Genomic DNA, 25461 nt, shown 5'->3' with positions numbered 1-25461 from the left:
ATCTCTGTGTTTCAGATTCCTGTTTGTAAAATACAGCCACGTTCTCACAACATGTAAGGATGCCGCTTATGAATCACTCAGATGCTGTGCCAAGCCTGTGGAAAAACCCATTGGGAAAATGAACAACTGAACAGCATGCTGTACATGAGTCTGAGGCCCAGATAGCGAATAATGAGGAGAAAATAAATTATCAGTGGGATGCTCATTAAATGAACACCATCCTCTAGTGTACTGAACGAGCATAGACAAGCTTGTTATCCTTTTCTGTAATTAGAAGCAGTGTCCTAATTGATGTGCAGAAATGTGCCAAATTCAGGTGACTCACATTTGACTTTGCCATCTTAAAGGGTTGTTTCAGTGTAGCTTGTGCATCTTCATGTCCCATCTCTGAGATAACACCTTTCACTTAAAGTAAGACAGCTGCTAATTACAAATGGATATTGTATTTTTCCTTTTCTAAGTTCTAGAACACACAAGAGATTCAGTTTTGAGCAGCTGAGTTGTTTTTTGCTGAGGATTTAATTTCCCAACCTACCCATTGTGTTATGGATAGGCCAGTGCAAATATTATTTCTTTAAATGAAAAAGACCACTGATAACTACTGTGACCTGCAGCGATCATATGTGCTAGGTTTAACCGGAGTGTTTATCAGGCTTTTCCTGGTAATGAAAACCAGCTGCTTTTCAGTCACACCAAGTTGTTCATAGCTAGCAGTTCCTATATCAACCAAACTGCGTTTTGTACAAGGAAATGTTTTTGCAAGATGTCCCAGGCTGGTAAATACAAAAGGAATGGATTTAGAAACATCTCCGAAAGCAGCATCCTCTGACTTTTATGTGTATATTTGTAAATACTGAGGAAAGAGTCAAAGAGTAGTGCCTGCTGTTTTAGCAAAGAACTAGAAGCGAACAGATCCAGAAGAGATCTAAGTAGATTTCTAAAATAAATGCTCCTAGTTCTGTCAGCTGTTTTACTTCTGGTTTAGAGCTGACATAAGCCTCCTGGTGATGTTTGAATGATTGCCTTTTTTCTCCCCAAATCTTGCTTCCCTCTGGGTAAAGCAAGGTATTACTGTTCCACAGGTGTCCTCAGGACCTGGCAAAAGAGTAGTAGTGGAAATTAATACTAGTGAAGGTGGAATCTAAATGCATAGGCAGATAAAAATTCAATAATCCTATCCAAAAATTCAATAGTGCTATAATTCAATAATATAATTCAATAGTCCTGTGGCAAGTAGGCAATACTCCATCATGGTCTCCTGTGAGGCTGAAAAAATTATGGGAAATAACCATTTTTGAATTTCAAATTAAAAAACAAGGCAATATAAAGATAAAAAGTGAATGGGTGAAGCAAGCTTAGGTAAATATAAATGATGATAAAATTAAATTGTTTCAAGTTTTCTGGGTATAAAAATATCTTTCAACATTACCTCCCAGCACAGGCATAGAAAGATGTGCCAGCCATATGTCTAGAATGGCAGAACTGAAGAATAGGAGATATCACAGCCAAAGTAATTACAGTAGTTACTCTTAGGCCACAAGCTGGAGCTGAAAATGTGGTATAGCTAGTTTCTTAGTGACAGCAGCTGACCTTTTCTGCAGCAAGGGAACACACTGAGGAAAACCCCATCTGAGCCAAAGCAAAGTCTCACGAGTTTGTTTTTTTAGCTGTTAATACAAATCACTATTGTCCCACAGCCTCTTTCTTGCAGGAGGTGTAATTTTCTGCTCATGCTGAAGGAGGCAGAAGCAAAGTGCAACGTAAGTGGTAAGGTCCTACATCCATGCTGTGCCATTTCTGACGTGTGGCATTTTCGACGCATGGCATTCCGGAGCTGAGCTGTACATCCGATGCTCTGTGTGATTATGCAGAAGGCAAGGGAAGACACATGAAGCCAAAAGGAGAAATCCCTGGCAGTGTATAACTTTGGGGGCCCAGTGGGAAAGGAAATCTGCTGTGTGGTTGCCATGTGGTCCTTCCCCTCATCTCTTTGTTCCTCTACAATGAGACAGTAGAATGCAAACTACAGTCCTTGGGTAGGCATCCTCTCCAGGCAGGCATACATGGGCGACTGGGGTTGCCCTTCTGAGATGCCCAATTCCAAGAGATGGCAGAAAATGGAGACTACATTCCCAATCCTAGTTATTACACACTTGGATTTTGGCACCAAAACATGTAGAATGTTGCCTCCCTCAGCAGTTTCCACCGCTCAGCTTTGATGGCAGCAGTCTGTGAGGATTTGGTTTTGGCAGTTCTTTAGCACTAATTTTTCTGCGGATATTTGGAGGTGGAGGAAGACGGACGGCTGATGGCAACTGTGGAACTTGGAATCACCAGTTACTGGTGGCTTCCTCAAATGAGACTATACACCCTCTTATGCTGGGGCTGCACAGCCATAACTTGTTCCACTGGTCTGGCTTTCTGCAACATGTGAGAGTGAAGCCATGGCCCCAGCACAGGCTGCTGACCAGCAAATCCAGCCTGCAGGAACAGTCCATTCTCCTGCTCCCTCACAGGAAGGAAATGCCTCCTTTTTCACCTGCAGCCTGCTTCTGATTGCAATGGTGAGCATGCTTGCAATGAGAGATCTTGCTTGACATTGAGAGAAAAAATGTCAAAGATAGGTGGTAAGAATAATATGAAAAGAAATTATGGATGACTCTCTTGTTGTCCCAGCACAACACTGTAGGAGCAGCATTTGGTAGCTGAGCTTTGGGCATATTTGACTTGCTAAAAATTGCTCAGGAGGGGCATTCTTAGGCACAAGGTCTGCATGTTGCACTGTGGGGGCCCCAGGCAACTTGGTCCTGACTGAGGGGGAAATGAAACCTGTAGCAAACAGGAGCTAACTCACAACAGATTTGTTGCAGTTACTAGAGGTTTCATCTGCTCTTCAATCATCACAGTAATCCCATTTTACCACACACTGTGCAGAAAGCTATTTGGTACCTAGCAGTTATTTTCATTAGTTTCTGACTACTCATTTATATTTAATGTTAGATCACTGAGAAAATAACAAGAAGTGAAATAAGTTCTAGACGTGTTTTACCATTGTATTATCTGGTTTTACAACCCATCTGGGTATATGTGATTAACTTTTAGGTTTAAACAGCTTGAAAATAATTTAACATTTCCCCAATCTTTAATTTCTTTCTCCTCGTCTCCCTTCCCAAAATACTGAGTACTTCAAAGAGTGATCTACTTAGAAATGATAGCATATTTACCTGCTTTAAAAGGCCTGTGTCACTTAACATCGAGGGAGAAGCTGCTGTATGATAAAATTTTTAATTTCAGCATTCTTTTTATTCACATAGGGAAAAGAAAGGAAGAAATGTTATTGTTTTTATTTCCAGGAAACATTAAAAATTCCTTACCCTACCCTGCAGTTCATTTTGTTTTGTTTTATTTTGTTAATAGTCTGTATTCTGATTGCTGCTTGCTAAAGAATAAAAGAGGATTCTTTAGTCATGGGAATGCAGAGATGTTTATTTCCACTTTGGGAGTATAGCAGAGTTTAGAAAAAATCATCTGTTTTCAGAGTTAGTTGCTGAAGCACCTGGTATCCCACGCTCCACCCAAGATTATAAAAATATTTGAAACTGCAGGAAGGCAATACAGCTGTGCAAGCTTATATGGGATCTTGTTGATTTAATTAAGTTCAGAAAAAGCAGCCATACCAATAAATGCATAGTTGCTTGAAAGAGAGAGGTGCCATTTGGTAAAGTTTCCCCCCTTAATTATCTGAGTTTTAGTTAAAAATTATAGTCTCCCATAATTTCTCTGGTGCAATCAAATTCTGTTCTTGTTGAAATCATGCATCAGATGATTATTTTTTAAGGGTGAAAATGGCACAGTGAGGAGAAATTCAGATCCAGCTCTTGCTGTTGATGTCTGTGGCAGTACAACCTGGTTAAAAAGCAAAACAAAACCAAAACAAGCTAAGTTAAATTCTCTGCCTTTGTGTGAGATCCTCCTTGGCAACAAATATAGTCTCTTGTATGAAGAAGACCTTCATGCCTCGATTTGGGAGGCAGTAATACAGTTACAGGAGAGAGCCGTGGCTGGAGGATGCTGTACATATGGGGCAAAGAGCAGCGAATGTTTCAGAGGACAGAATTCAATTCCCGGAAGGGTGGCTGCATCAGCTCCCCTTGATCCAGCTGGGGGAGAACTCCAGCAGTCATCCTGGAAACAGGAAAAGTGACTCTACATTAAGTGAGGGAGGTGCTAGAGTGATGTTTAACATTAACGAATAAATAAGGATACGGAAAATGGTGTTGTGTAAAAATGGGTCTACCTCTGCTGGATAATATTAAAATCCAAAAGACAAATGAAATTTTTTTGCAAAACCTTAGTGTATGGAAGAAATTGGGAATTTTCAGCTTTCTCCAAACTCAAGAATCCCAAACTATTTGGGAGAACAGACACTAATCTATATGAGAAGTTGTTTGTAATTTCCTTCATAATTTCCCAACATATGTGGCAAGTTTCCAAGATTTAAGTATAGCAATCATAAATCATATGTGATTAGCTAGCAGAGCGTGCATTGGTATGGGGGTGGCAAGTCACTACTAGAGGTATGGCATGTGAAGCAAAGGTCATCACTTTGCTCACTGGTCTTTGGTTTCCTGCTGGAAAATCAGTGGATCCTTTGGTTACATAAAGCACTGATAGATGGGAGATTGTTTTCAGGTATTTGCTTTGCATCCTGTTGGAAGTGTTCCTGGCTAAACTCACTGGCAGAGCTCTCATGTGGTAATTCTGTGTTTGCATATTGTCAGGGGAGGACTCTGAAACTTGAGAAATCCTCTAAGTAAGGTTTTAATATAAAAGCAGAGTGACAGAATTTTTGGAAACAGAAAATAAAAATGATTGAAAAAAACGGCAGCACTTAGCATATGCAAACTGAGTGGAAAGATGGAGTATCATTACATATTTTTTGCTTACTAGAGATGCAGTTATACTGGAGATGTGCTGAATCAAACCTATTTGACTGGGTAATCAATGAGGCTGGTGCTTCAGAGAGACAGATCATTTTAACTCCTATGCTGGAAAGCACACAGTGTGGGTGAATATAAACCACTCTGCAGACTTAGGCATGGTAAATGGGAGTGTTGAGAATGTCACTGGCACTTTTTCTAAAAGCTGTATAATATCACTCCAACTCTTTACATGCCTCTTCTCTCTCTGTCTACAGTGATATGAAACAAAAAGAAAGCTAAACTGATTTGTAACTATTTCATGTTCTAGTACACAAGGCATCTCTGCTAAAGGTGGTTTCCTGAGCTTGTTTGACTATCAAAAGCTGTTGCAAAGTTTGGTGTAATCATTGCCTGTGATTCAGAAGCACCTCATCATAGAACCTGTGCCTGAAAACATGAGTAGGCAAATTCACATGTGAAACTGCACTTCTCAGGACTGGGTATACACACTTTCCTAAGTAAGCATAAATGTGTCTGAATGGACTGGGACAGCATTTTCTTGGGGAATCAGGCTGATGAGCAGTTTATAAAGTGACATACTGATAACTCCAGCTGGGAGGGGGAACCTCACCCACAGAACTCAGCACAATGCAGCTCTGCACCTACTTAGCCCTTCAAGAGCACCACCATAATAGAAGTCACTGCACACAATCCCACGCCATTGAAATGCATGCTGTAGATTTGTTAAGCATTTTATTTCTCCAGGGCTTTCTGTAACACTCATTACTCAAGAAGCTGGGTTTTTCAGAGTTAGCAACTGTGTTTTTGTAGCAACGTGGCTAGATGAACCAGCTCTGGAAATGTGAAACAGCTACAGAGGTTGAGATGGAAATGTCTGTGATTCTGAGCGGCTGGTGAGATGTGGATAGTACCAATCTCTCTTTGCATCATGGAGTTAACCATTTTCTTCTGCTCTGCTAAGACCCAGCAGGAGGACCAATGAAAACATGTAGAAATCTGCCTCTCAGGTGAGGTTCCTGGACCAACCCTAGAGCAGATCAATAGTGCAGTTTTATGCCCCACTGTGCGGTCTTCATATTCTTTAGCTGCAAAGGTAAACATGGTTTCTATTGAACATGCACAAACTGTACTTTTGAAAGGTTTGTAACTTGACTGAATTTGGTCAGATTTTCACTGGGTAGGAAAAACAATTACTAACAGACAAGATGTACTGTTGTTACCATCTTTGACTTGTGTGCTCTGAACTTCCAGATTTTGAAGAAAATGTTTCCAGAATTTACCAGAACTATTGTTTTTTTCTCATCTTGGGATAGTAAAGGCTGGGAGGGATAAATCCTAAAGTGTGTAAATTTGAACCTCAAATGGTGATGGCTTGGGAAAGACATAAAGAGAAATGCAGGCTGCAGAATGTGAACCTTAGGCTGGTAGCAGGCTGGGCTTCCAGCCTGCTGACATAGTTTTGTTACACACTTCTACCAAGCTATTTTCTTGTATTTGCTGTACTTTGCTACTCTTAGATGCTTTTAGATGCCGGGAATGTATCTACCTATATATACTTCTCCATGAAAAAGTGATCTATCTGCATATACATTCAATGCAGACAGATGGAATACAATCTAGTTTATGTAGTATCCACAAACCCATGCTCTTCTCTTTTGCCTTTACATTTAACTTAAATTACTTTTTGAATGCCAACATCTGCACAGCAGTATGGCTCAGCAAGGCCTGCTGTTCCTAAAAGCTATTAATTGAAAAACTCTGCCTACTCTGAAACAAAACTATTCTACTTACCCCTTTTCTCAAGTACTCAAGGGAAAAAAAGGAAACTAATAGGTGTCATGGGGCATTTTGGTATTATTTTAGATAAATATAGTTGTGAAATCTAAAGGTGTAACTTCTTTATATTCACCCTGTTAATTAATAAAATTGCTTAAATATAAGTTAATCACCCATGTAAATGTTTTCTTAATAGGTTTCAGGATGGGCTCACGAGCATGTCTGGGGAGCAGTCCTTTGCCAGTGTTGCCGAGTTCCAGCTCAGACTCACGGCAGGACCTCTGCTGTGGAGAGGTGTGAGCTGGGAGGGGGGGGGCAGCTCTACAGAGCCCATATTCTATTCAGTTCAAAGGAGATGGATTAAATTACAAGCGTTATAACTTGAAAAGATTTTGTAGTTCAGGAAAGCTCTTAAAAATCCTTGCTGGCAAACTAAATAAATGATCCTTTGTTGCATCTCTTCTTCTTTGTATGGCTGCAGGCTGTTTAACAAGGACCTCTGCTGTTCGTTTAATTTATTACACCCCCTTACACTTCACATTCTTGCAATTTTTTTTAATGAGTTCTCGTTTTGTTGGTCTTTCACAACATTTTTTTCATGTCCCTTGTGTGCTTACATGCACCAACTCTATGTCACATAAAAAAATTGCAAATCCTCCCATACCAGCTGCTGTAGTTAATAAACTTGTAACTTTACCCTTGTTGAACTATGTCAAATCCCTGTAACCTCTGGCATGTTTTAATTTCTATGCTATTGAGGGTTGAATTTTTATTTAAAACTCCCAGATATGGACCTGTCAAGAATTTCTTTGCACTGTAGCTTCTCTAAGCCCCTTAAATTTCTTCTGTAATTGTGAAGAATTTAAATTGACAACTACCAAATATTTATGGATTTTTAATGTGTTTAATTTGTTACATGGAATTTTTAAAAATTATTTTCTCTTTTGTTTTCTGATCGAGTGAGTAACCCAACCAAGCAAATAATAGAATACCATTTCTTGCTGCTGAGTTGATCTTTCTGTCTGTGTTACTGAATCTGTACCTACAAATTCTCCTTGAAAGAGGAGATGGGCAGCTTTGGACAAGGCAAACATGCAAGTGATAATGGTTGAGTTAGAAAAACAGTTTTGTCTCTCTTTCCCTGTCATGTGAGATTTTTGTAGCATGACTATTCTTAATATTTTTATTAACTCTCAATTTGTGCCCTTTTCTACTTAGCGGTGCTCTCCTTATTACAACCGGATTTTAGTAGTTCTTTCCCTGGTCAGAATTAATCCTGCAGAGTTTTTTTGCTTGTATCCCATTTAGTCTCAAATTCCTGTCCTACCACCTGCTCTCTCACCCTTACATCTGCTTCCCTGTTTTTAAACAAAAAATCCTGTTTAAAATCCAGGTTTACTGGAGTGTGTCAAGGGGTTAATACATTGCTCTCTCTCACTGCAATTTGATGAATCACCCATGTCTTTGATATTAGCTCATCTGAGACTACCCCAAATGATATATGATCTGTTCAGGCAAACCATATCATTAGTAATGCTTCCACAGCATCCTCTCAGCTGTGTGAAAAAGCAATTTGAAAGACAGGTTAAAGCATTTTATTGGTTTCACAAAAGGGATGAATGAGGGGAGAGACAAAACAGGACAATGCTCAGCTGGGGCCTCACTGTCACCACCTCTTCTCCTTGGTTCAAGGTTATGGGGCTGCACACCAGCACACATATAAGGTCTCACAAGTATCCTTCTCTTTTGGCTAGATAGATATAACAGTACTAATATGAAAATAAATTACTTTACATGGGGGACTCGGTGGAAACCCTTTGCTAGAAGTGTGTATGACTCTAAACAGCTTTATAAAGAGATAAAGCAACGGGTCCAACAACATGCTAGCAGGACCCATTAGAGAAGTCTGTGCAGACTGGGGAACCTGCTGAAAATAAGACATTGTGTGTCTGTGTGGAAGACCCAGTCACAGACTGCAGCCTGATGTCTATCTGGCAGCTAGAGAGGTCCTCAGCTTCTTGGGAACATCCCTTCTGGGCAGAGTGAGGGAAGGTTTTCATCGTGTGTGTGATTTATCATTTGCAGAGTAACTCACACCAAAGCATAGCTTTACTGAGGGGAGAGAGGCACAACTGCTGTGACCTCTGCTTTGGGGTTGCTGGGCAGAGGGCTGTGTGTTATGGCAAATGTACAGTCAGCTCTCCCAGAACTCTGGGAAACTCCAAGACTTACAGGTCATGCAATATAAGCACATCAACCCATTCTGTTGATGTGACTGCACAGCACCATGCAGAAAACTCATGGCTGCTATGGACAGGCCATAAACACCTGGTTTTTTTGGATGGCCAACTGCCCAGTCTAAGCTGTACATGTCTGGAGCTGCAAGCTGTCGAGAAATCCCAGGTATGCCGTCGTCTCTGACCTTGCTGAGGAAATTCGGACGTGTGGTAATCTCTACAGAGGTGAGGTGTGTGCTTCTCCTACTCTAGTTCAGAGCAAAGGCTCTGAATTGCCCTGTAAACTGGATCAGGTTATGTCCTCCTCCTTAAACTCTGAAGCAAGGACACAGTGGTCTACAAATATAGTTGCTTATCAAAATATCTATAAAGAGGTACCAAAAATTAACAGCATGCTTCATTTATTTTCTATGGTGTGATGAAACACTGTCTTTTTCTTGAATGTCATGTCTATTGTCAGATACTAGGATGCTTTGGGAATGGCAGTGGGCCTGGAGAGGGTAATTTATGAAGCTAATCTCTCACTGCTGACCTACAGACATATTCCAGCTGTGTGAAGGACCAAGAAATAAGATTGTTGTGACAAAGGATGGAAAGGGAATAAAACCACTCACAGTTTCTAATTGTAATTTGAATTTAGCAAAAGAATCCCTTTCTCCATGCTGAAGTGCTATCACTCCAGGGTAAATGATCATATAGCTAATAGAGATAACCAGTAACAACAGTGCAAAACAATTGTCCCTCCACATGAAAAACTTTGAGTTGGTTCTCTGACTGTTTTACATCAGTCATAAAGCTAACATTACATAATTCCTAAAGCAAATGGCATAATTTCACTCTAATGCATTTATAATTAACTTATTAACACTAACTAAAACTGTGGAAATCACTAATATGGTTCAGAATTTGCTACTTTCTCAGTGTTTTATTTCTTGTCTGTACACATTGTATTTCTTGTCTGTTTTATTTCTTTATTACTTGTCTTTACACACAGTGAAGTCTGAACTAGGAATAAAACATGGACCTCCCAAACCTACAGACTCCATCCATTGCATCTGGTGTCTTCATGACTCTCAGACTGTGCGTTTCTCTTAGGGACAATGAAGACTGGTGACGAGCTTTGACACCTTGTACATTCAATTTATCAATCCAAAGCCAACTAAGGCTAACAGTGGCTGAGCAGTCTGTATGTGACTTGAAGAGGGCATCCCATTCTATTGAATAGTTTTCACTCCAGAATTTTTTTTTTTTGTTGCATTTCATTTCATTATAATTCCTCTTCTCTGGGTTTGTTTCACTTCATTCCCTGATTTCAAGATTTCTTCTCCTTTAATGAATATTCTTAATTTCATGAAAGGAAATGAAATCTTGCGATTTCAGTATCATTTCGGCAAGTTTTGGTCCTTTTCACTGCACCTCATGTCATCCCATTTAAAATTTAATGCTATTCACTCCATTTCAATAGTTTATTTTTTTGGATTGCATTTCATTTCATCATAATTCTTCTCCTTTGTGTTCATTTCACTTAGTACCAAGATGTTGAGATGTCAATGAGTATTATTTCAGCCTGTTTCAGTTCTTTTCACTGCAACTCATGTCATCACATTGCAATTAATTGTATTCACTCAATTTCAAAATTCTCTTTATTTTTTTCAATTGCATTTAATTTCATTATATGTAATGTCCAGTCAGTTCATTTCACTTTGTCCCCTAAATTCGAGATTTGATTTTGTTTCATGATTTCATGACAGGAAATGAAATCTCGTGGTTCCAAGGAGTAGCTTTCAGCAAGTTTCGGTCCATTTCAGTGCACCTCATGTCATCCCATTATATTAAATGATATTCACCCCATTTCTGAATTTTCTATTTTTTTTTCAATTGCATTTAATTTTATCATATGTCCTGTCCAGTCTTTTCATTTCTCTTCATTCTCTGATTTTGAGATTTTGTTTCCTTTCATGAAATGAAAATTCATGTGTGTGACTGTGCAGGCTTGACTACATTTGCCACGTACTTTGATGGTTCTTCCGTTGTCTGCTAGGGTAAGGAGACAGAGTGAGAGGAGCATTGTCCTTTCCGTGTTTGTCCTGTGGACATTGCGTAAACATTAACACCCTCGTTTCTGCCAAGATTCCTCAGAGACTTTCTGTTTGACATTACTATCTACTGCTTTTAAAGGCTGCAGCACAAGCATGGTGCTGGTTGCAGGTGGGCACTGGCAAGGGCACCCTGGCATGGTGCACAGTCCTGCATCACTGGTGGCACTGGGTTCAGAAGAATGCCCTCTCTTTTGGCAGATGCACGTTTCATGTTCAGCCCCTCTGTGCAGACAGGGAGTTTATTGTTAGAGGGAGGGTCATTCTTTCTGTTGTCTGATTGTAGGAGGTTCTTGTGCAACCAAAGGGTACAGCAGCTCTTATTGCCTTTTGTCAGAGTATGCCAAATATAACCATGCCATTGTAACTTACAAATCAGGAGCATAATTTTAAGTCCACTGATTTGTTCATATTATGGTTTTATCTTCTGGCATGTGTTCATGTACACACAAGCACCAGTGGAAATATAATGTGTCTCTGTGCAATTATCTACTTCAACCAACCTGCAGCAGTACAAGTGTATTACAAATCAAGTACAGCATTATCTGAATCAGCTGGATGATGATAGTTTATACCTGTAACCTTTAATGAAGCTTGTATGACCCTCTTTGGTTTTGGGACATATGAGACTATTTGTTGTCTTTTGAGATATTTGTGAAACCTGTATCGAGGCATTATTTTACCAAAAAATGATGCTTTGGCTTATGTCTTGGTAAGTCCATTGTGTTTAATTCTCTAACCTCCAAGTAAATGTTACCTTGAGAGCTTCCTAAGTTAATTAGGCTTTTGTTTGCATGTATCAGTGAGGTTCCTATTTAGCTTATGTGGAGACTCTGTCAAAAAGAAAAAAAAATACACAGTGAATATATTTTCCTTGTACTGGTTACTGAGCCTCAGCAAACTTTCATATTTTTTCAAATTTTGTCAGTTCCAGAGGGCAGCCAGTCTTGATTTGAAGATAAGAAAGGATGGAAAGTCTTTCCTAAACCATTTTGTGTCTAACTTCCCATTATTAATTCTTGCCATTCCTTCCTTTCTGTTGATCCATAGATCCATTCAATTTGTTATTGAAATATCATGATATCAATATCATGAAAATGAACACGTCTGCTGTCACTAAGTCAGCTTAGTCTTCTGGGGCAATTTTGTGAGCTCCACAGATCCAACATCTTAAGTTTCCTACAAGAAATAATTCTTAATACATCTTAGATTATTCTTTTAGATTTTCATTTTTAGACATCTCCTTTCTTATTCTTTCTCTGAAAAATATAAATACCAGCATTATGTGCATATTGCTGTATGCAAATATGAAATCACTTACTACATTATTCACTGCTCTCTTTACACAAAGGGATCACAAGAATTAGATCCATTCCTTTTGCCAGTTTCATACTGAGAATTCGTATTCTGTTATTTTTCACAGTTTGGTCTTGAAAAAATTTGTATCAGCTTGATGATCATCTCCCTTTTGCCTCAAAAATCGTGTTTATATTTTCCAGTATTTACCCCTGCAGGACACTTAGGCTGGTCATTCTACAATATCTCTTTTTTGTCTTTTCTCTGTTCTCAAATGTGGGTGCTATGATGGGCTTTTGCATTGTTCTGGTACTTCTCTTTTTCCCCATGAATTTTGAAAGCTGTAAAGATCAGTTCATTCACGTCCCTGAGATTGCTAGAGTTGGTGGAAGTGGGACTGTTTGTGTATCATAGATAAATAATCTCCAGTTTGTCTTTGTTCTAGCCTAAACTGTTACCACTTTATCACTGATGTTAATTGTGTCAGCCACCTGAGCCCAGTTTACTTTCTTAATGAAGACAGAAGAAGTAAGATTGAAGGAAAAAAAAGTATTAAATGAATTGCCTTTGCAAAAGCCATCTGCTACCAGTTTTTTTCCATCTAGTGAAGGACCAAGTCATTCAGTTTGCTCTGATTTATCATATGCAATCCACTGTAACCCTTCCCTTCTCTGCCTCAAATATTTTCCAAATGTGTTCATTTTACACTATTGTTTGCTCCGTGCTGGGCTATCTTTACCTCATTGTGAGGAGCCTCTCATATAATTCTCATTTCTGGGTGAAATTCCTTTCTTTTCTTTTAGCAGTGTAGAGATTTTTTCAGTGAATTATGGTTTACGGACATTCTTCTCAGGTGAACTGCCCACAACAGTGCTTTAGGAGGGCAGTCAAATGTCACTCGTGGTGCAAAATGGTCTTGTATGATTTTAATCTGATATTAAATATTCCTTCTTTGTTTGCCTCTGATGAAATGTCCTCAAACTTCTACAATCAAATTATTTCCTCACTGGAAATTCACTTTCCTCATGGAAATTCTTAGTGACCTTTTATAAATGTCTCAATACACCAGCATCTTAACTTTCCAGGGTATCTTACAAAAATTAACAAACGTGATTGTTGCCCTTCAGAGAGATCTCAGAGTCTTAATAAAATTTGTTAGAAAGTGACCTCTCACTTAGAGTCAGCTCTGTCGACTCAGTACCTATCTCAGTGCTGCAGCTAGCAAATCTGGACAGTCAATGTCAGTGTTAGCCTATTGTGCAAGTGGCTGGCTGGCAGTGAGACACCTGGTAGATAACTAGCTGTGTGAAAAATCCCATGAAGAGACAGAGCTGTTAATCAAAATCCCCACTGCAAAAGAGTCATTAGAGCTTTACTTGACTTGTGTCAGCACTGTGTCAACAGGAGTGCTCAGGGGAAATAATGGTCCACAGGGCCTGCTGTGTGATGTGGGTGACTGGAGAGGCTGCTCACACTCTGGAAGTGCCCTGCAGGTGGGACCCCGGGAAACAGAAGAGGGGTCACCAACGCTGGAAACGGTTCTGAGGCTCAAGTACAACACACAGCAGCACCAGTGAGAGCCAAGCATGTATCCCCCATCAAAAAAACTTAAGTGAAGGTGTTGAGTAGGCAGTTTTTGAGAAGACAGTTTCAATAACTTGATGGTTATGCAGTATGTAAGTGTAGCTATGAAGTCTTGGATATGGACAACTAAAATATCATTAGGATTTTAATCTGCCTTGTGAATCCTGCCAAAAGTCAGGAGAAATAATGTGCACAGTTTGCACAGAGCACAGGAATATAACAAGGCAAATGCTCTTGTATTTCCACCAGTTCCAAGATATCTATTAGAAAGTTTGTTCTATTCTTTTTCACACAGTTCAGAATGCCTTAGCAAGGGTTTAGTCCCCTTGAAAAGTGTCTACAGGGACTTAGCCTTTTTAACTCAGGAAAAAAAGAAAGATAAATAAATTAAAAAATAAATTTTACAAAATTTTGTTGATTCATTAGCTTCAGCAGGGTGCCAGATCGAACATCTACATGGAAACAGCCTTCCATGACTCTGACCTGCATTGCAAATTGTCTGTAATTTAATAGTGAGTGAGGCTTAGGGGGAGCAATTGCTTCAAATGTTTGCTGCCATTAGCTTAAGGGAGAGGAAATGAGAGGAATCCAGAAGTTTTCATTTCCAAGCGAAGCATGTCAGACAGCACAGCACAAGACCTTTTTAAATTGCAATATGGCATCATATTAAACAGAACCCATCTGTTTCCTTTGGCTTTGCATCAGTTTACATTTTTTCTTAGATGTAGTAGTAGCAAATGTCAGAGCTTTTTCACTATTTCCCATAATGCAAAATTAATATGTGACTATGTAGGTCTGCAGCTCTCAGCTGACCCATTGCTGCAAACTCTGAGCTGCTCATCTTCTCAGAAGTACCAGCAGTGAACTTAAATGGAGACACCGTGTGAAGTGACTTCTATCAAAGTGTTTTACTGCTGTTAATGAAATAAGAGAATAGTAATTATTGTGAAATGATGCCTGAAAATGAGTGGCAAGCACTAGCAGGTGCTGATGGGCTGGATAGTGATCCTACCACTAGTAGAGTATGTGGATGGACCTGGGTTCCAGCGGGGTGTTTGGGCTGTACTCTGCAGCACAAGGGAGGGGGCTGGGCTGCCTGAGCAGGGATGGGGTGGCCAGGGCTGACCTTGGGGTGGAGGCCCAGGGCAGTGGGGCCTTGAGATCTGATCCTGCCTATCTGGGGGAAAAGGATGGGCAAGTGGTGCCTGCTGAGCTGGTGGCTGGGCAGGAGGCTTGGGGAAAAGAAAGGATCTTGCTGGGGACAGCATCCACCATCAGCTAAGGAATGGCCGTGATTTTAATTGCTGATTCCAAGGCATAAGTGGTTTCTTACTCTTGGGAGTGAGGATGTGAACATTTAGATTAAAAGAGCCGGGGGTGTGTGACACTGGGGATGAGAGATTGATATGCTGCAGCAAGGGCATCCAAACATGAGGCCCTGCATGCCTGAAAGAGAGCTCCTCATGTGCATCCTGAGCCTGCCAGTGCTGCCATCCTTCACCTCCCCGAGGGCTGATAGCTTTTGGGGCTGGCAGGAAAACTGCACTGAGATGGGCTGTCAAAGCTGCGTGCAAGGGACTCACCAGAATGGGCCTCTGAACGGGACCCTCTGGGCAACTAACACAGAGAGATGACCTCTGGAAATACGAGATTTTGATGATTCCTGCAACTTAAAGGACTGCCTATTGAGTTGGCTGTGAGTGGACCTTTGTTTTGAAGGGCTTCGCTGCTAGGGAGAGGGGAGGTGGATGCTTTTAATAGCCAGGGATGGTATGGTTAGAGATGATCCCACTTCTGACATTCCTTTGTCAAGCCTAAATTCCATCTGGCATCTGGCTGGGGTAGTTCAAGGGTTCTTGGGATCCTCCACCAGCTCACAGGGTACAGCAAGGGAATGAGTGAAAATTTTCAGGTGTGTAAAGTGGGATTTTTCTTGTTGAACTGCAGAAAATCATCTCATCCTAAGGCCAGCATCCAAATTGGTTCAGGTGAATTCCTCTCTGCAGATACCCAGGTATTTTTCAGGGTATGAGTCTTACTTACCATCTCTGTCATTGATGTTGGTATTCTCTGTGTTCAGAGGGAGGGGAGCTGCCTCCCACCAACAGTAGCCTGTGGACATGACCTATTGAGTCTGTCTGCATCCTGCTGCTGTAGCACTATCAGATATGCTGGTGAAATACATCACTCTCTTTTATGAGATTTTTCTCCTCTGTTGATTCCAAGTCCATAGTTAATCAGGCACAGGCACCAAAGTGGTACCGCTCAGCAGCTTAAAAAACAACATGGTGGTTGTTGCAATTTACCCAGCCTGCTACTGCACTATGTAGTCAGAGAAAGACAGGGTCACTGACTTGTGTGGCACTTGCTTCAAGAGCAAAACAAGAGTGGCAATTCAGGAAAGACTCATCAGTGACTCTGACAAAGCCAAGCTAAAAACATGAGGATTGCTTAATGTATTTCCAAAATTTGAGAGTCACCTAAATCAGTACATGTAAGTCTTCATTTTGCTCTCATGGAAGCTGTGAAACATCAAAAGACAGAAGCACTGATTTTTTTTTGGTTGTTGTTTTGTTGTGGGTTTTTTTGTTTGTTTGATAAACTTTTAGCAGATTTGCTTTTCTTAATTAATTTTCTGGGTCACTTTCTGATTCTTCTGGTTTGTTATTACACATGTGACAATCATGGTAGCTTTGCACTGATTACAGCAAGTGTGTTCAATTAGATCAGGCTTTTTTTTTGGTAGGAATGTACAAAAACTGAGATGGATCAGAGGCTAGCAGAAAAATGTCACCTAGTATTTTAAATAAGAGTTTTAACTTATCTATCTAATATTATGTCTGTCTTTTGAAACAACCAAAATTGCTTGTGGGGTGTCCTTTCTCTCAAGATGTTAAGGCCCCCAAAAGCAAAGCAGAAGCATGAACTGGACAGTCATGAGAATAGATAATGTTTCTGTTTTCTAAACCTTATTTTTGAAAGCTTTTCTATTTTCTTGTTCCATTTCTGTGTCTTGAGGTTTTCTGAAAGTGTAAAGTCCTGTGCAGCCTGAAGAGATATAATGTAGGGTTAAGGAAAAATGGTTGTGGTGCTTTCTAATATCTGCTCAGTGATGTAATGCAATGCAGATTAATGCCTCTCCTCCAGCTGGCAAACTCCTATGGAACTATTCACACACTCACAAGTACATACACCTACTCATGCTTTTTCCCTTTCTGTGGCTTTAAAAAAACACCCCAAACCAAAACCCCCAGGGGAGTCTGTTTCTGCTCACAGGACTAGCAGATCCTGGCCTGCTCTGCTGAAACATGATTAATGAAGTATAAGTGGATAGTTTTCTTATCAAAGGGCTACTGACAGATTAAAGGCTGATTAAAGTTGATTGTTGTTTATATATGAAATGAAGCAACTACTTGATTCCTGGTGGGCAGCAGTCACTATGAAAGTTTGTTTGCTTTTGATGGAGATGATGGATGGACAGGATTCCTGGAAGAGTACAAATTTTCTTCTAGGATGGAGCAGCCAAATGCTTCCTATGCAGTATATCCCAGCTTTTATATATTAAAAGGTATATAAACACATTGAGAGCAAGGAGGGGTGAAGGGCTCTTGTGGAAGCACTCAATAAATCCTGCATCAGGTAATAAACTCGCTGATATCAAAGGGCTCATCTGCTCCTTAGAGATAAGCTCTTATGTAATTTGATACTTATCAAAGATCCATGAGTTTGCAAAATTTAGTTGGGAAATCTTCTGAGCAGAGGCCATGACAAGCCATTTGTGAAAATAGCATGATATAGTTCATAGAAGTCAAAGCACTAGAGCAGTCTTCCTTGCAGTATCTTAGAATGCTTGAATTTCTTGCTGAAGCATGAGAAACTAGGGAAAAGAACTAATGCTAGCTCAGACATATGCAAAATGCCTTTAAGTTGAGAAGATTTGACCACTGGGAAGCCTGTGAGCTGTCTCTCATGGTGCCTCATCAATGCTTACAATACACAGTGCTCCACCCTAAAATCTACCCCTGTGTGCCACGACAGCAGTGGTTTCAGCAGATGCAGCAGGTTTTCATGGTGTGCATCCTGCCTAGCAGCTGCCAGTTTCATTCAAGACAAGTCTTGTTTGCAGCTTCCCCCACCTTGCCTTGGAAGCTGTGTTTAAGCTGGTCCTTGCCTGAGTTGGGTTAAACTTGTGCCTGTACCTGGTTTTGCACCTTGCTGACCCAGACTCAAGGCTAATGCCTTGACTTGAGCAAGGCTGATGCCTGTCCAGCTGTGCCCTTTATCTGTGGCTTGCCTTGGTCTTCTTCCATTGCAGACCAACCATCAAATAACTGTTTCCCACTGGTGATGAGCATGTACAAGGAAAATCAGTTGCAAGTTAGTGCCCTTACTTTTAGAAACCACTCTCTGAAAACAGGATCAACCTCTCTGGGCATATTTTGCTGTCACATTTATTTTCCTTTCTAGAAACTGCCTTATTTTGTTTTGATCTTATTGCTCATGATAAACATGTGCTGGCTAATAATAATCGACAACCATAATTTCAGCAACAAAAAGTTTGAAAAGTTTTGAAAGTCTATTTGCAAACCTGTCAAGTGGATATTTTTTAATGCATACTTGGATATTTTCCTTTCATTTTCTCTGTTGGTGTCTCCATAATTTTAGTTTCCCTGTAGCAAATATCACAGTATTTACAGAGATATGAACAGTGTTGAAAAATAGGCTATTCAGGGTCTGTTTTATTAGTTCAACATCACCAAATAAGTTTAGGTAAGTTGGAAGCAACTTTTTTATCTCAGAGAGGTAAAGAGCCAGGCTACTGTGTCCATGCTGAGGATGTTTGAAATTAGGTTAGTGACAAAACTGTGAGTGGTAGTTCCTGCCTATTGTCACAGTCCGGCACCACAACATCATGCCACAGCCTGTCCTGACATGACAGAATGCAAGAGAGCAGCTGGCCCTGGTCTGTGAGGAAAGAACCAGCACTGCTGGGAACCACCCTGTGGGGTATCATTCCTCACTAATGAGCTTAAGTGGAACCAGGTGGAGCGCAGAGGCAACAGGAGGAGAGATTTTGTAGAAAGCCCTGGTGTCAGCGTGACTACATAAATAAATGGAGGCTTTCTTATTCAGATATGAAACAACTGGACAGCTGAAAAAGGATGCTGACAATCCAGAGGGAAACACTTTGCTTTGCACTTTGTTTTGAATGTATAGCAATGTCTGGCTGTTTTTTTTTGTGGGTGTATGGAAGGTTGTTTTTCTTACGTTAACCAAAATATGTGTTTCTCATTTTCTCTGTCACTAATTTACACAGTCTTAAAGACTTAATCTGCTTCCTTCAGGTTCCATTAAAACCTAGGTGAGAGCTTGGCTTTTGCAAGAGGCTGTGTTAACTGAAGCATGAACCTCCACCCTTCTTACAGGCTGTTCCATATGTTGCAGATAGGCCTGCATTTATTGGCTGTCTTTATTCTCACCACCTCTAGGAATTGAATTCAACAGTTAGAGCAGGAGCTTAGTGTCTTTCTTACATCTTTCTATACCTGACCTAGGAAAATGCACACCTTCATCCCGTTTGGAATAAATTGCCCTGTGATGTTGCCTTTCTCTTTCCATCCACATTAAGCAAGTCTGTGGTGACTGTGTACTATACCTGTTTTCAGTAAGAGAGATGAATCTAGGCACACACAAATTTGATGTTGACTTTTTGTAGTCAAGAGGGAACTCTATACAGAAGAATGTGCCTTTCTCATGACTACCCCCTATGTTTGGGTATTTTCCTATTTAACCAAATTCTGTTATAGTATTTGGTATGCTCATTAGGATTCCAGATGGCTTTTTTTAGCATACACAATACATGAAACCACTGAAAGGCAATCTCTGTGGAATCCCTTTGGATTCCCTATAAATATTTAACTTCCAGTCCAGCTTTCTAGCTATCTTGTTTTTTCTGTCCTATAATAAGATCCTTTAATATAGCTCCCAGGGCTGTAGTATAGAACCTTACACCTTATAAAAAGGAAATTTGCAATGGATATAAGGAAATTATATCAGAAATTCCCTGCAAACAGCTTGCCAGTGAGTTAGAGATAGTGTCAAGGCTGGCATTATGCCAGCACTGGGTGACCACTACTCTTGGATATTTTTCTAAAGTTTAATTATTTACATATGTTCATTCCCCAGCCCCCAAAGAAATATTTTTGCAATGATTTAAAAAACCCAAAAGAAATCAATGCCAGCCACTGGATCCTTAGAAGAAACTTTTAACAACAAGGAATGTAGTACACACACAATAGAACTAAATACCCTGACTATAAGAAACAGATTTCTTTAAAGATAAAGATTGTGATCAGCATTAAATAAGACAAAATAGAGCTTTTACCATGGGGAAAAATAAAAAGTGAAAGGAATGAAAAACCCAGTGTGGTGAATTCTTTCTAGGGCTAAGTCTTACAGATCAGGGCAGAAGTTCCATTACTGCTAAGTTTTGTTACTACATCAGGTAGAACCAAGGGAGTATTTAATGTGCATTGCAGTCAGCACTTTGAATAAAACTCCTCTCTGGGGGATGTCTGCAGCCAGTGTTTGTGTAGATTTCACTCTGTGCAATTTGGTATAAATCTCTATTGCAAGTACTGCTGCATGGCAAGGGAGTTGTTCTTGCCACCAGAGACCTTTTTTAGCAATCAAAATCCAAGCAGACCCCTACCCTGCAAAACCAAACAAAACCAAGAATTCCCAACCCCCAAACTCAAAGACATGGAGCCCTTCCTCCCAATGCCATAGAATCATAGAATGGTTTGGGTTGGACGGGACATAAGAGATGATCAAGTTCCAACCCCCCTGCTATGAGATGGGACACACTCCGCTGGCCCTGGTTGCTCAGAGCCCCATCCAACCCTTCCAGGGATGGGGCATCCACAACTTCTCTGGGCAATGTGTTCCAGTGTTCAGCATCCTCACAGTAAAGAATTTCTCCTGTATACCTAACCTAAATTTCCCCTATTTCAGTTTGATCTCATTGCTCCTTGTCTTATCACTACAGTTGCTGATAAAATGCTCCTTTCTGGTTCTCTTGTAGGCCCCCTTAAGGTACTGGAGGGATTACTATGAGGTCTCACAACCTTCTTTTCTCCAGGCTGAATATCCCTTGCTTTCTCAGCTTGTCTTCACAGGAGAAGTGCTCCAGTCCTACAGGATTTTCAAGTTGCTAGGACTGCAGGCTGACTCACACCTCATTCAATCAGGTGTTGCAAATCCTCAAAGATGGGAATTTCATAGTTTTGCTGAGCACCTGCTGTAGTGTTCTCATGTTCCTTTTGACTCTTTTTTGCTGTGGATGAACAGGTCAAATATCCTCTTTTCTTCTTCACAGATTATGTTCCAGACCTCATTCAATCATCAGTCTCCTGGGGGACTCTTGCCCAGAAGTTGGAAGTTTTCTTTATGAGCAGCACTCAGTGCAGCACCCCAGCTGAAGTCAGGCCAGTGCTGTGTAGGATGAAGAGATGATCCTGCCAGTGCTGCAGACTAATTTTCTATTTTTTCACCCTAGTGTGATGTTTCTCTTTTTTTGCAGTAGCATGATGTTGTTGACTCATGTTCAGCTTGTGATCCATAGTAACTGCCAGCTCCTTTTTTTCAGAACTGATTAGTCATCTGCCATCCAGCACCTGAACAGCTGACAGTTTAACTACCGTAAATTCTGCACGTCTCCTTTGAATATTATATTTCTGTTGGACTGTGCCTCTGATTTATCAGGATAATTTTGAATTCTGTATCAGTCTTGCAATGTGTTCCCATGTCTGCAAATGTGATAAGCCCAGAGCAATCATGACAATATTGGGTTGCAATGGACTCTAGGTATACCTTGTGGGACTACGTATGATACGTAGCTCCATCTTTCTAAAAGTTGCATTTAACTCCCCTGGTATGGTTTGTGAGCCCATTCCACACCCTTGGATAGCAGTTTCATGTAGTTCATATGTATCTAGGTTAAGTGTGATAATGCCATGTCTGACAAACAGGAAAAAGTACCAACATCATAGGAGCTGTTATTGTGCACACACGGTCATTGGTGTTTGACTGAAGAAACAAGCCGACCTGTATAAAGTTATTCCCTGGTAAGAATGGCAAATAATTTTAGATTGTAGAAGAATTCAGGCACTAAGGTACCAAGACATGATGAAGAACTATTAGAAAAAAACATGAAAATGAGACAGCTTTAAAATTATCACTCATTCTTAACACATGCTGAATCAACTTTCATCACTTAACCTTCACTGCCCTGATGCAAAATACGATTGAGGTCTGGTAGAACCAAGCAGAGTGGGTGGTATGGGTAAGGAAATTTTGTTTTTCCAATAGGAATTATTCTGCTTTGTATATCATTACAATATATAGTTAGAGAAAAATACCATGAAGACAAAAAGTGGGCGGGACTACAAAACATGTTATGGGATAGATCCGTGGTGGTATGCATGGAGAGGTTAGAGGACCTGGATGGAAAGCAGGACTGAGTTTTAAATGAACAAATCTTATGCCTTTTTTTGGAAAAAGGAGAGCTACAATGTAATGAACCAAGGTACCACTGAATTATACCTGTTTTACAGGGAGAAGAATGTGATGCCAGGACTTGTCCTATTGAAGTTGTCAGGAGTGTGGTAGGCATACCAATATTCCCAAGGTTTCCATGACAAATCCCCTGTTTCCTTCAGAAAGTCCTGCACTCTGCTGAGTCTATGTCTTTTCTCAATCTGCAATTGCCATGTAATACTTTGTGGTCTGCTCTTAGCACTTCAAAAGGCCAGCTGCTCCCTCACATTATCAACTGGCTTTTTATCTATAAATAGAGTGTAGCTACTGTCCTGGGGAGATTCTGAGCTGGATTATATGCAAATATATTTGACAGATTTTCTGAGGCTCACTCTCGGGGGTTAACATAAATTTTCAGATAGGATAAAAGTCAGCAGCACATCCAAATATTCTAAAAGCATTTTATGACACTGAAGATTGTTCTACTTTATATATGCTTTCTCTCATTAACGTGCTAGTACACATCAAATCCTTATTTTCAAAAGGAAAGAATATGGACAGTCTCCTTCTCTGAGCAAAACTTGGGACCTTTAGTGGACCTTTTGTATTCATTTGTGCATTGTATCCATTCTCCAAAACCTTATGCAATCCCTTCTTGAAGCTCAATGAAAATGACATGCAGTGATAGTTTTGTTTCAATCTCCATTTCTTCCAGGCTTGAGTTTCGTGTGGTAGTGTGAGAAGAGACACAGCAGATGGCAGTGCATGACATCAATTATCTCTGCTGCACTCCTGTTCCCAGCGGTAATTGTCCAGAGCCGGTGAGATTACACCGGAGGGCACCCCCCACTCCCTGGCTCCATGTGGAGGAAAGGAAGACACCTCTGTGAACCAGTGCACTCTGAGGCATCACTTTTGCTTCGTGGATCAAGACTGCTGAATCAGCAAACCCCCTCGCCCCCCACATTTAAGCAGCTTTATCACTGGCAGGAGACTCCGAAGGCCTCCTATGTACAGACAGATTGCAGCTTTCAGCAGAAGCCAGTCCCAGGGTGTTTTCTGTTTTCACCCATCTTTCACAACGTGATTCATGTTCTTAACTGCTTTGCTGCTTCAAAATCTAGTCAATTTGCATGTCAAATTAATTTTTCTTCATTTATCCTCATAGTTCTGTTTTTGGGTGAATGTTAGAGTGCTCGTTTTTGGTGCTTTCTGGTCTTTGAACTAATATCTGGCACAGAAATAATGATGGCATTAAACAAAAATTCCCTTACCATGTTGTGATGTGTTTCATCAATTTGATCTGGTGCAAGGGACCATCTGAAATAGGAGAAAAGGGAAAATGAAGGGGAAAGGGAGGAAACAGGATTTTCTTGAATGCTAACACAGGACTGCTTTGATAACAATGACTGAGAAAACAAGAAAGAAAGTCTGCAAATTAGAGAGTTTTAAGTAAAAAACATTGTTTTTAACCAAAATATTTAATTATGGAGCTTTTAGGGAGAGCCCAGTGGAGTGCCACTAAGATGATGGAGGAATTGGATCACCTCTCCTGTGAGAAGAGACTGAGAGAGCCGGGACTGTTCAGCCTGGAGGGGACTGAAATGTCACCGACGTATACAAATACCTAAAGGGAGGGTACCAAGAGGATGGAGCCAGACTCTCTTCAGTGGTGCCCAGAGGCAATGGGCCAGGCAATGGGCACAAATTGAAACATGGGAAATTCCCTCAGAACATCAGGAAACAACTTTTCAGTGTGAGGGTGACTGAGCACTGGTACAAGATCTCCACCCCTGGAGATCTTCAAAAGCTGTCTGGACACAGTCCTGGGTAACCAGCCCTAGGTGGCCCTGCTTGAGCAGGGTGGTTGGACCAGATAACTTCCTGAGCTCCCTTCTAACTCAACCATTTTGTGATGCTGTAAACCCAAAGAGATGCCAATTCCTGAACTGTACTCTCCTGCACAATTCTGGTAATTTCCAATGTCTCGTTGAAAACTGCTTGGAGCATTATTAGATAAAAAGTATACCTGAAGCTGCAATTGGAAAACTAGTCTTAGACAATGTCCAAACATTGTCTCAATATTCAAATTCCGAGGGATTTCCTGAATCTGCTAATTTACTATCCTAGTGCTACTTTCCAAAGCACCTCAGCAAATATGCCATGTGCTATTTTTTTCAGAATGACATATTTGAAATGGATCATGAAGTGACAGAAATGCTGGGATAGTACAAGAGGTTGTCTCTTCTGTTTATTACCAATTTTGCACCTGGGCAAGTAGCAGGTAACATCATCCTTGCATCACCTGGAATTCAAATGAAGGAATTATCTTGTTATCTTTGTTTTGATTGAATATTCTCTCCCTTCAAATAAAAGACAGACATTTTGTTGATATGGTAGTTCTAATTACCAAAAATAGAAAACTCTAAAATATGGAAACAAGTATAATTACCAAATCTGTGAAAAAAAGAATCTTTCTTTTCAATAACCTGAGATGCTGACAGAATCTATTTAAGAAAATAAAAAAATCTGCAAATGTCTTATTAATCTTTTTGAAAGAATCTTTTTTTTTCAAGCAAAGACATGATCAATATGTAAAAACTTGTGTGTGGAACTATCCAGTTAGAGCAACTTTTTTGTCGGTTCTTTTATTCAGCATGGATTGTTTACCCTCTATCCTGAATAATTTTGGACAAGAAGGTGCAGAAAAATATTTTGATTCTTTCTATTACAAGACAAGATGATTGCTTTATAATCTTTCAATTAAAGACAAGAAGATTCATGTAGGATCTACTTCTTAAAGCATATGTTCTCTGTCAGGAATGACTAAATAGGAGAAAAGTCTGTTTTCAAATAGGTCTCTGCAGGGAGCACTGATTGGGAATTAGGTGAGGAATAACTCCAGAAAGAGGTGTGTGCATCAAAGGCTTAGCCTGTGCTCCTCAAGGTGTTGTTGAGACAACATTCCTGGGGAACAAATGTCCATGTCAT

General features: G+C 40.3%; 1 long non-coding RNA gene across 1 annotated transcript; it reads left to right on the top strand.

Annotated features, from left to right (window-relative positions):
- The first annotated feature begins 5724 nt into the window (after positions 1–5724).
- LOC109144697 lies at positions 5725–24977 on the top strand. The gene is made up of 3 exons (XR_002045607.3): positions 5725–5950; positions 22548–22598; positions 23186–24977. It is a non-coding gene; the product is annotated as an uncharacterized LOC109144697 (long non-coding RNA).
- The last annotated feature ends 484 nt before the right edge of the window (positions 24978–25461 follow it).

The sequence above is a fragment of the Corvus cornix genome, chromosome 3 (genome assembly GCF_000738735.6).
Source record: "Corvus cornix cornix isolate S_Up_H32 chromosome 3, ASM73873v5, whole genome shotgun sequence".
Classification (NCBI taxonomy): domain Eukaryota; kingdom Metazoa; phylum Chordata; class Aves; order Passeriformes; family Corvidae; genus Corvus; species Corvus cornix.
Note: the sequence above shows the minus strand (reverse complement) of the source record. Positions and strands in the feature narration are given on the sequence as shown.